At 46.8% G+C, this 12,535-nt stretch overlaps 1 pseudogene; it reads left to right on the forward strand.

Annotated features, from left to right (window-relative positions):
• Window positions 1-708: 708 nt before the first annotated feature.
• Window positions 709-3,153, forward strand: LOC146822881 (arf-GAP with coiled-coil, ANK repeat and PH domain-containing protein 2 pseudogene; annotated as a pseudogene).
• Window positions 3,154-12,535: the final 9,382 nt, after the last annotated feature.

Consider the following 12,535-nt stretch of genomic DNA (forward strand, 5'->3'; position numbering starts at 1 on the left):
ACCTCAATTACTCTTAATGCTTTCTCTTTCCAAGGCCCACGGAGGGATCATGTGTGAAACAAAAAAAAACATGTCCCTAAAGTAAAAACTGTTAATCAAGAGCTGTATTGATCCATTGATTTTCGGACATTATAAACATCTTGTTTTACGGAATCCACAGTCCTAATTAAGGCATCTGTGAGATGTTAAATAATTTGTAACACGTTCAATAGTACACTAGTTTAGCAGACAGGTAACCCTTATTGACAAAGAATCTAGGGAGCAGTAGTCTCTGTTGTTGCAGAAACCTTCATTTAAAATCGACTTTAGTGACCAGACAATAAAAAAACACAGGTTTGCCTATGTACAGAAAAATTACTAAAGACCACTACCTCCAATGATGAATTGCCTTGTTGCTGAAAATGCAAATACATTGGTGGAACCCTGCCGAGCACGACAATCTGATTCTATATTTTGTGTCTATGACGCTCCGACTCTTGCATTGTTGTCCGTTGTCTATGTCTACGTGCGTATCTAGGAGACTGGAGTGTCTTCCAGCAGGGACCGTGTTCAGAAGTGGAGGAAGCGCCGAGGGCTGAGAGCTGTGCAGCGGTGAGGCAGGCTGAAGTGTGACAGACTTCAACTGCTGCGCTCAGATCCCCTTCTCTTGCTGCTGCCTCCGTATTCCTGCCCTCACCTTCATCGCCCGGGAGGGGCCGAGGCGACAGCATGAAGGTGACGGTTGATTTCGAGGAGTGCTTGAAGGACTCTCCCCGTTTCAGAGCCACTTTGAAGGAAGTTGAAGGTGATGTGACGGAACTGGAAGTGAAACTTGATAAGCTTGTTAAGTTATGTAGTGGCATGATTGATGCAGGCAAGGCCTTTTGCGCTGCCAACAAGCAATTTATGAATGGCATTCGGGACCTCGCACAGTATTCAAGCAAGGATGTGGTGATTGAGTCCAGCTTGACGAAGTTTTCCGACAGCCTCCAAGAAATGATCAATTATCACACAATCCTGTTTGACGAAGCTCAGAGATCCATTAAAACACAGCTCCAGATATTTATTAAGGATGATCTTCGAAAATTCAAAGATGCAAAGAAGCAGTTTGATAAGGTCAGTAAAGAAAAAGAAAAAGCACTAGTTAAAAATGCCCAAGTTCAAAGAACAAAACTGCACGAGGTGCAGGAGGCAACAAACATCTTAATCGCAAAAAGAAAATGCTTCCGGCACATAGCTTTGGACAATGTCCTTCAAATCAATGTTCTTCAGTCAAAGCGGAGGTCTGAAATTTTAAAATCGATGTTATCCTTCATGTATGCACATCTAGGCTTCTTCCACAAGGGCTACGATCTCTTCAGTGGACTTGAACCGTACATGACAGAGCTTGGCTCTCAGTTGGATCAGCTTGTTGTGGATGCAGCAAAGGAGAAGAGGGACATGGAAAAAAAACACTCCACTATTCAGCAAAAAAATTTCACCAACTATGACCTCAGACTTGAATACAATGTTGATGCGACTAATGGCATTGTAACGGAGGGATATCTCTTTAAAAGGGCCAGTAATGCCTTTAAAACTTGGAACAGGCGCTGGTTCTCAATACAAAACAACCAGCTGGTATATCAGAAAAAAATGAAGGATAACCCCACAGTGGTTGTCGAAGATTTACGACTCTGCACAGTTAAACACTGTGAAGACAAAGAAAGACGTTTCTGCTTTGAAGTAGTCACACCAACAAAGAGCAGTATGCTACAGGCTGACTCAGAAAAGCTGCGACAGGCATGGATTAAAGCTGTCCAAACTAGTATTGCTACAGCATATAGAGAAAAGAGTGATGAGACGGAAAAGCTCGATAAGAAACCTTCACCTTCCACAGGAAGTCGGGACTCTGGCTGCGAGGTGAAAGAGAAATTAGTTAAAGGTGAAAGTGCATTACAGCAGATTCAGTGTATCGCTGGAAACTCCGTCTGCTGCGATTGTGGTCTGGCGGATCCGCGATGGGCCAGCATCAACCTTGGAATCATCCTGTGCCTTGAGTGTTCTGGGATACACAGGAGTCTTGGTGTGCACTTTTCGAAAGTAAGGTCTTTAACGTTAGATACATGGGAGCCTGAATTACTAAAGCTGATGTGTGAACTGGGAAATCAAGTTATTAATCGAATATATGAAGCTAAATTGAAAACCCTTGGAGTAAAGAAGCCAGGCAATGAAAATCCAAGACTGGAAAAGGAGGCATATATCAGAGCAAAGTACGTGGAAAAGAGGTTTGTGAATAAGGACTGCATTGCTTCACACCCTCTTGATGGACAGAAAAGGCCCTATTCCCAGTGCAAGAACAAAGACCTCAGTAGTTCTGAGAAGTCCCTGACATCACAGGATCACTTCTCAACATCTTCCAGACGTTCAGTGAAAAGCAATGGCAGTGGATTCCGCTTCAGTTCAGATGGCAGTCGAGAACTTCTTGCCTCTACTGTATCCTCAAACAGGTTTCATGAACCAGTCCTACAGGTCGAGAAGCGAGATTCTTCAGTATTTCAGGATTCGAAAAAGTTTCACCCAGGGCTACACCTTTTTCGAGCTGCGTATGAGAAAAGCCTTCCTGATATGGCAGAAGCATTGGCACATGGCGCAGATGTTAACTGGGTGAATGCAGAGGAAAACGGTGCAACATCACTCATTCAGGCTGTGCATGGGGGTTCTTTGGTCGCATGTGAGTTCCTGCTGCAGAATGGTGCCAATGTTAATCACATGGATCTGAATGGCAGAGGACCCCTGCATCATGCAACTATTTTAGGGCACACTGGGCAAGTCTGCTTATTTCTGAAACGTGGGGCAAATCAGCACACCAAAGACGAAGAAGGAAAAGACACCTTGACTATTGCAGTTGAAGCTGCAAATGCTGATATTGTAATACTGTTGCTAGTGGCAACAAGGAATGAGGAGATTCGGGAATCTGAAGGACTATATGGACAGTCAGGTGACGAGACCTACCAGGACATATTCAGTGACTTTTCACAGATGGCATCCAATAATCCTGAGAAATTAAACCGTTTCCAGCCGTCCGAATCACCAAAGTCTTCAGCGATGAGGAGGAGAAAAGGTTACCCTTGTCCTTACCCACACCTCACCTGGTTCTTCCTGAGTAAAGTGCCTGGTCCCTGGCTCATTACATGACTTGGGAACATTAGTTTAAGTACCGAACAGTCTTGGACCTCCTAGGGCATTTGATTGACACAATGAATCTAGGGTCCTTTATATGCATAAAGACACCACAGTGCGCCAGAAGTTATGGATACATCAGCAGCCAGTCTAGCAAAGTACTCCTTGCTTTAAATGTATCAAGTTACCACATGGTCTGACTGTCCATGCATTTCACCTTGTGGTACCTCCGCGGAAGGATATACATATTTGAAGGCTTCTCATTGTAAATCCTAAGTGAAACAGATGCCATGCTACATAGTGTATATCAATTCTGGCGCCTGTTTTTCATGTAAAAAAGCACCAGTACATGGTCTAAAATTGGTTACACTTTCAGTCTAGATGGCAGCTTTTGAATATCTAATTTTAGTTTTCATGTCCTAGTCAACAATGACTAGAAAATGCAAATAAATTAGTATAGAATTTTAAAAAATTTCAAAAAGGTATAGGAATGTTCTTCCAAATTGAAGGGAAATGTTATGCAAACAAATGTATGTGAACGTTTTACTTCTTGAAGAGAACGAAATAAACAAAAACTGCGTGTTTTGAAAAAGTTATTTCCAAAAACAATATTAATTTATTAAGTTCAAACTGGTAATTATGAGGCTTTAACTGGTATAAGATTTGCAAAGAGTGGCGACCTTCATGTTGATTTCTACACTTTTACAGCACTTAGGCATAGTTAATTCGCTGCATGAATTTGGGGGTGGTCAATATGCCCCTCATTTACAAGAAAATGATGCAGCGTCGCGCTGCAAGCCCTTTTGCTGCACAGAGTTGCGTCATTTTCAAAGCACATGGATGCATCGTGTTGACAACAATGCAATGCATGCTTGTGTTTTCCCCTTCACTGGCACACAATTGGCTGCCATGTGTCAGTGCAGGCACCCTTGAGTCATTTTTCACGGATGCCTGCATTGCGGGATGATTGTGTTTGTGCAGGAAGCCAAAAAACAATCAGTGATGACATTTTCCTCTTTCTATGAATGCTGCAGAATATAGGACGCATAGAAAGAGTAAAGAACGAGGAGAAATAAAAGTATTTCTCTTCTTGCACCACTCCAACACCTCCCCTAGGGAGCCATAGGATTCTGACTCACTCCCAGCTTTTCAAAATGTTATAAATCTAGGAATGTGTCAGGTTGCATGGATGTTGCGTGGGAACACCCACAACAACACCCATGCAATACCCCTTTCATCCAGAGTAATGCGTTAAAGGAACCCATATTTACAAGGTCAAGAAAAATCACACTGGGTAACTTTACGTGGCCTTGTAAATATGGGCAGGCACACTGTTCCGCCGGTGTGTTAAAAAAGGTGACACACTGGTGGCGCAACGGCTTTGTAAATGAGGCCCTATGTTTGCAGTGTCTTGGTGTACTCTCGTGAATTCTACATTGAAATCTGAACTATGCGTATTCCCTTTTAGTAAAGAAAGCTTTGCACGTAAAGAAAATTTGTCACAGTTTTTTTTTAAAACAATTGTATCTGAAGAACCTATGATCAAGCCAAATGTGGAATTCAGAATGCATCCACTCACACAAAAACCCCTACTCCCACAAACACTTTTGTGCACTCGTACATTTAGGATCAAGTACCGTGTACACGGTGGCCAAGGTAAGTGGGCACCACAGGCTGAATGCAGGAAGGATACAATGATTTTTAAGCACTCACTCCAGGAAACATAGGGCCTCATTTATAAGCCCATTGCGGTGCCGGTGCATCACTATTTTAGAAGCACGAGTGGTGCAGTGTGCCTGCCCACATTTACAAGGCTGCATAAGTCACCCTGCATGACTTTTCATGGCCTTGTAAATATGGGACCATTTTACTCATTACTCTGAGTGAAAGGGGCGTTCCCAAGCAACATCCATGGAACCTGACACATTCCCAGATTTACAAAACGTCATAAACCTGGGAATACGTCAGAATCCTACAACTCCCCAGGGGCGGTGCATAAGTGGCAAAATGAGGAGAAATACTTTTATTTCTCCTAGTTTTTTGCTCTTTTTATGTGTGTTGCATTCTGCAGCAAACATAGAGGAGCAACCAGCCTTTAATGATTTTTTATATGCAGGGAGGTGTGCTTTCATTGCACATAAACAATCATCCCTGCAACGCAGGCACACTTACACCATGGTGTTAGGGTGTCTAAGTTGGTGTATGGCTGCTGTTTGTGCACCAGCACAAGGGAGAAGTACAGGAATGTGCTGCATCTTGTCGATACAATGCATTCCTGCCCTTTTATTTTGACTCATGGCAGCGCTGCAGGAATACTTGCTATGCTGCTGTGCATCAAAATATAGTAAATGAGGCCCTAGGGAAAGTTTTTGAGGTAATGCCCTCCACTTATACCGGAAAAATGCATCCCTCCTTCTATCAGTAATTTGGCTCCACCACCCAGTGGCTCCATTCTTCAAGTGCCATTTTATGAAAGCACTGGCCATGTCAACATAAAGAAATTACAGGAACTGGTCAGATGGAGAAAGTACAATCTTCCTGAGGCAGGGAACAATAAAAATGCTGAACTGTAAACATCAAAAAACATTATTCACATTACCAGTGGGTCCCATAATACTCAGCAGTTCTTCCTAAATTTAGCAGTAGTAGAACTGATAAAAAGTTCCAACATTTATCAGTGGTGCAAGGGGTAACCATGGTCCCTATTCTACTTCTCGCACCCTTATGGTTATCTCTTCCTCTCAGAGCAATGACAGCCTAATAATGTAGACAAATTAATTGACTGACTTGATATTTTCTTGCCACAGTGTTTGATGAATGAATGAAAGTAGTATGGATGCAAGTTCTGCCACTGCTGGTAGGATTTGAACCACTGGAGAGTTCCATCTGCCTTTCTTAGCGTGCCTGTCTCCTACAGTTTTTTCACCTCTCCTTGAATATTAGAAGGTTAAAACCCCTGCACTGCATCCGCTGTGGTTTAAATCAGGAAAGACTACACTGTTCAACGGAGGAGAGAGAGGTATGATGAAGGCTGAGTGTAGTTGAAAGTGTGAATGGATGCACCAATGAGGGGGATTAGGTATGTAGTTCTTGTGATATTGGCGGGAATGTATGCATATGTGAGGGAGGGGTATTTGTGTGTAAGGCACATTGAGACACATATATTTTTGTTTGTGGCAGTGCTTGAAATAGGCTGAGCTTGTGTCACTGATGGGAGAGGAGTGTGAATGCACCTTTATGGAGGGTGTGTGTGTATATGTCAGTATTTATTTGTTCACGTTTGTGTTTTGAAAACACATGATAGAGAGGGATGCGCTCATTTGGCTGTACCCATGGAATTCACATGTGTTGAAAAGCAATGTGACATTGAGAAGCTGAAATACATGCACTTGACTGCAAGATCAGTTTGTAAAGCAGTGTCTGTCAAAGAGTATATAAGTTGTGAGTGTACGTGTCAATGAGGGTGAGATGTATGCATGTGACAGGGTGGAGTCAGATATGTGTATAGGATATTAAGGTGGCCGTGTGTAGTAACAGGCAGGGTGGTGGTGTGTTCGCAGAGCAATGAGGGAAAGAGAAGTGTGTGGTATGAGGGAGAGCTGTGTGACTAAGGACCAAGGGAACACAAAGGTGAATGAACTGGGCTGTTAAAAAGGCAAAGGTACAGGGATGTAGGCCATGAGAGCACAATGATGGAAGGGCCCAATGCACTGTTGATTTGACCATGCTGCACAGTATTTCCTATACAATATACCCAAGGTACCACCTCAGTGTACTTAATGAGAAATAATGCTCAAAAAACTTTTTTGCAAAAGATCTTTTGCATTGTAACACCACTTATAAACAGTTTCACATGTACAGTATTTACCAGGTACCATCAAGGAATGAGCCCACAGCGCAAAACCTGGATGGAAAAAAACATTTGCACTATTTTTTTACATACTTGGCATTACTTTAGAATGAGATTGAATGTGTCTAGTCGAAGCCCAAAAGCATTTTAGCAGTTCCTGATTTTAAAGATGTTCCTGATTCTGAAGCAAAAACTGATTATTATCCATAATGACTTATGGTCACCCAAAGGAGTTTAAATTGCCTGTCAGAGATCAATATGTCAATTCAACAAAATGCCACTGGCACGTCTGGATAGGAAATCAAAGGAGAACACAAGAGCCAGAAACTAAAGTAGACTCATATGGAAGTTTGATTGTTCAGTTTTCTTTAATCCTGTATCTGTATTAACATAAGAGAAGTTAGTCACATATGCCTGAAGACCCCTGCCTAATGTTTAGGTAGCAAGTTCTACAAAAATGTCTACATCTGATTTCCAGAAGGCTCAGTATATGTGAAAACTTAAAATAATTCTGAGGCTCCTCATATGACTTGGGTAAAATGCTTACTATGCGATGAAGAAGTTTATGGCCCGTGCCAGCGATGCAAGCCAGCTGGAACTTTCGGAATCTCCGCTGAACTGACCGCAGTAAGCTCCCGTCTCTCGATCCAGGGCTGCTAAGTCGTCCTCAAGCCTCAGTCTGCTGGTCCTTCTACTGGCAGAGAGAAAAGTCCTGTAACTCCTGTGAAAGGACATCCAGATGAAAGCATCCTATGGAGCTTTTTTTATTTTGTTCTTCTTTGTGTTAAGGTAACTGCACCAGCCTATTTGGCTTTGTAGATCTCTTGTCAATAACGCCTAGGGACCTGTTTGAAGGTCTTTTTGAAGGAAAGTGATTACCTGCAAAAGTACATTTATTACATCGTCACTTGCAGAGTGAAAGTACTTCACTTGTCCTGTGTCGGCCTTCACCAGGGCCCACATTCAGATGCTGCTATGAAGCGACACCAGAGGGTTAGAGACTGCATTCCCCAGCGATGACCGCAGCAGAACCAGTTACTGGGATACTATGGAGAAATGACCCTAACCCACTGGTGAGATTGAGAAGTCTCTCTGTGAGCCCTTAAGGTGTCAGGTGGATAGAGCCCATGTAGCCACGTCCTCTTCCCCTGTCGAAGCCAGCCAGATGTCCTCCACTTTGCCCAGTGCCTAATCCTAGGGACTCCGGCTTCAGCTCTGTGGACTACTTAATCCTCAGTCGCTGATGCAATCTAGCCTGCCTATCCACCTTGCCAGCTAAAGATCTGCAGCATATCCGCTCGGAGGTCACACCAAATCCTCATCATCGCCTCGCTCCTCGCAAAATATAAATGCAAACCTAAGTCTACCCAGCACTCGAGCTGCTGCAATTCTCTTTCTGTATTATGATATTTTGCTTCCAAAATTTCTGTCTACCGCTATTTACTACTCAACATTCTGTCCAAACACCCCTCGGACAGATCCAGTCACACCATGCCATGATCTGTGACAGCAGCCTCCAGTATGTCACAGTTGTAGAGAGCCTGGCATGCACTCCTCGGGCGGGCTCGTACCGAGGAGATAAATAAATGCGGGAAGACCGCTTGGAGTCTTCCAGCTACACACAGTATCACGAGTGGTGTGTATTTCTTCCAGCGCTGTGCAGGGCCTAAAGACATAAGGCTGCGCTGCGCTACATTGGCGACTTGGCTGGTCGAACTCCGGTGCCTCGATCACCTCACCTGCAAGGCAAGTGGCTTAGTCCTACGCCGCTCTATTACCTGAGGGGCTGTGGCACCCACTCGCGAGGCCACTGCTGCCCCCCTGGGGCTGCCCTTCATCGCCCACGATGCTGGTCTACCCGCCGCGTGTGCCACTGATGCTGAGAGAGTGAGCAACCTGCGCTGCCGCTGACAGTGAGCTGAGGACGGCGCGGGTGAGAAGGCTGCTGCACGGCTATGCTCCATTCGGCCACGATGCCAGGGGCGCTTCCAGCACTCCACAACGCGAGGACACGCGCTCCCTGAGGCCACGTGGGGGCACACTGGGAACGCCGATCTGCTGCTGCTACGATGAAAGGCTGGACAGGAGGGTGAGTCACCAGGGGGCCATCAGGCTGTTAAGACTCCGCCGGCCCTGCATCACGTGTGCCAGCTGGGCCCTGTGAAAAGAGGTGAGCAAGGGACCGCCAGAAGGGGGGGATTGGACTGCCTCAGCCCCTCATCAAGTAGCTGGGAATTGGACTGGAAGAACCCACCCGCCAACTGACACCCCAGGCCCTGCCAAATGTGCAGCACACACAAGGCAACGTCAGGCCCTGAGGGCAGAAGGTGTGACTCCCCCCTACCAAGGTCACGTGTAGCAAGGAAAGCATCCCTACGCCCACACAGTTTGGAGCAATGAGCACGCCTCCCCAAGCAGGCGCAGCAGGCCCGCAGGCTAACGTGGGTGAACCACAGAGGGGTACCAACGCACGACCTCAGGCGCACAGTCAAGCTGCCGTCTCCCCACTGCCTCCTTTCAGTGAAACCGCTGGCCCAGCCACGGTGGCCCTGGGCTGGAAGGTGTGAATAGGATGCTTGAAGCACTATTTTAAAGGTACGAGGGAAACAGACGGGACAGTGAAAAGGTCGCTGCTCATATACTATGGCGGCGCGGATATCAATGACCTTTTTGAAACGTTGCTGGACACTGGGGACGATGACGACTATGAGGCAGCTGTTGAGGCACTCAATAGGAACTTTGACCCACAGCTAAACCCCGATTTTGAGCGATCAGAGGGAAGAGATATGTGCTCAAGTGATCCAAGGGTGCCGCTCGGTGCTACTGCGAAAACTGATTCTCCGGCAACCAGGAATATCCTTAGATGAGATTCTCGTCCTGGCCAGATCCCATGAACTCTTAGATGCTCGGTCTGAAGAAATGGAGGATGCCCTACACATAAGCACCACCGCAGCTCACGCTCCCAGGTTCACACCCATCAAAGAAGAGCGGTTTGAGGCCATACAATGGCACCCGAACACTTTTTACCCTACGCCACGGCCATCAAACAGCGGAATGTGCGGCAACTGTGGCATGGAACACCCACCGACAGGAGTGTGCGGAGCAAAAGGGAAGACCTGCTCCCGATGTGGGAAGCCCAACCACTTTGCCAAAGTGTGTAGGAGCAACAGATCTCGGCAAGCCTATGCCAGATCCAGAGGTGCAACACAACAGTTGCGTCAGTTATTACTTGGCGGCCCGCAGGCTCAAGAGGACAGCCCGACGCAAGGATGCAGTTTAACCCTGGAAGACGACGACAACAACGTGTTTGTCATATCCTTTGTCAGCCGGCCATACAAGCACAGACGGCCTCCACCGATGTGCTCCGTGGAGATAGAGGGATCCACCATCAGAGCGTTAATCGACACGGGGGCATCCGTAATTGTTATGGATTCGGATCAGTACAAGCGTTTGTTTCTGCAACGCCCACTTGCACCCACAAAAGCCAGGATATACACATACTGAGGGACTCATCCACTCCTCCTCAGAGGGGCCATCGTTGCTACGGTCACGAGTGGCAATCACTCCACGACGACCCGTTTTCACATCACTGTAGGAAAAAATGGAACCCTCCTCAGCTGTCACACAGTGGAAGACTTGGGCCTAGTCTTTTTTGCCAATCAGATACATCACTCTCATGCCGAGGCCATCTTGCAAGAGTTTCCCAAGCTGTTCAAGGGTTTGTGCAAGCTGAAAGGGAAGCAGGTCAAGATCCACATCAATACCACAGTCAGACCGCACAGAGACATCGAAGAGTGCCGTTCAATCTCTGCCCTCAAGTGGAAGAGGAATTGAAAAAGCTGGAGGACCTCGATGTCATAGAGAAAGTGTCTGGCCCAACCCCGTGGGTATGTCCGCTGGTCATTGCCCCAAAACCAAAACAGCTGGAGGCCATTTGACCATGCGTGGACATGAGACTTCCGAATCAAGCGGTCAACAGGGAGCGTCATCTCATGCCCACCATGGATGACATAGTGGAGGACCTGAATGGCGCCATGTGGTTTTCAAAGTTGGACTTGAACGCTGAATAGCACCAGCTTAAACTAGAGCCGGAGAGTAGGTATATCACGATGTTCTCAACCCACATGGGCCTCCGGAGGTACAAGATACTGAGCTTCGGGGTGTCGTCAGCGGCGGAAGTTTTCCAAAACGCTATCAGAGAAGCCTTATCCGGCCTGCAGGGCATAATCAATCTAAGTGACGACATCCTGGTGTTCTTGAACACCCTGGAAGATCACCACGCTCACCTCCGAGCCACCCTTCAGCGGCTGGAAGACTGCAGCTCTACCCTTCACAAGGCAAAGTGTTTCTTTTATTAGGGATCCATAGACTTTTTCGGGTACATCTTTACTCGCGACGGGCTGAGGGTGGACCCCAAGAAGGCGATGGCCATCCGGGCTGCCAGCACACCATATAGAGGTCTGCAGTTTTCTAGGTATGGCCACATACTGTGGCTGGTTCATACCGAATCTGGCTCCTCTGTCTGAACCCCTTTGCGCCATCACTCATAGTGACCAGCCCTGGGAGTGGACCGCAGCGGCCAACACGGCATTCAACACCATCAAGGCAGTGCTGATGGACAAGACAGTAATGGCGTACTTCCACCCAGGATGACACACCAAACTGGTCATAGATGCCGGTCCTGTTGGCCTAGGAGCAGTCCTCCTACAGGAGCACAATGGGGAGACATTGATGCCGGTCGCCTATGCCAGCCGAACCTTATCGGACACTGAAACAAGGTATGCCCAGATAGAACGTGAAGACCTTGCAATAAAGTGGGCGTGCCAGCATTTCCATCTGTACCTATACGGTCAAGAGTTCCACATTATAACGGACCACAAGCCACTGCTTCAGCTGTTTGCGGGGTCATCGCAACTAGCACCCCCTAGGATCGAAAGGTGGGCGGTGCAGCTGCAGGCATACAACTTCAAGGTCAGCTACCACCCAGGAGCCCACAATCCAGCAGATTATCTCTTAAGACACCCAGAGGAGTTGGTGGCCCAACACCTGCCCGCCGATGTTGCATACTCAGAAGCTTTTGTCAAGATGGCCACATATGAGGCGTGCCCCAAAGCAATGACGTTGGAGGAAATCAGGCTGGCCACAACCAACGATGAAACGCTAGCCAGAATCAAGAGTGCCCTAGTGAACAATGGATGGACACGTTTGCCGGATGGTGTACAAGGGCTCAACGCCGAAGACAGCTATGCCCGGCAGCAACTCTGGAGGATCTGCAGTGAGCTGAGCGAAGGAGAGCATGTGATTGTGCTACGAAGACACGTCATTTTAATCCCATAAGCACTGCAAGAAAGGATAGTGATGTTGGCACATGTTGGACACCAGCAGATGGTTAAAACCAAAGCATTCTTGCGGAACAAGGTATGGTTTCCGGTAATGGACAACATGGTGGAAGACAAGGTACAACAGTGCCACTCTTGCACATTCACCGTCAGTGACCCAGCACCTGCGCCAGTCATCACCGAAGAGCCAAGCAAGGTGCCCTGGTCC

This window comes from Triturus cristatus, chromosome 5_2 (genome assembly GCF_964204655.1).
Source record: "Triturus cristatus chromosome 5_2, aTriCri1.1, whole genome shotgun sequence".
NCBI lineage: Eukaryota > Metazoa > Chordata > Amphibia > Caudata > Salamandridae > Triturus > Triturus cristatus.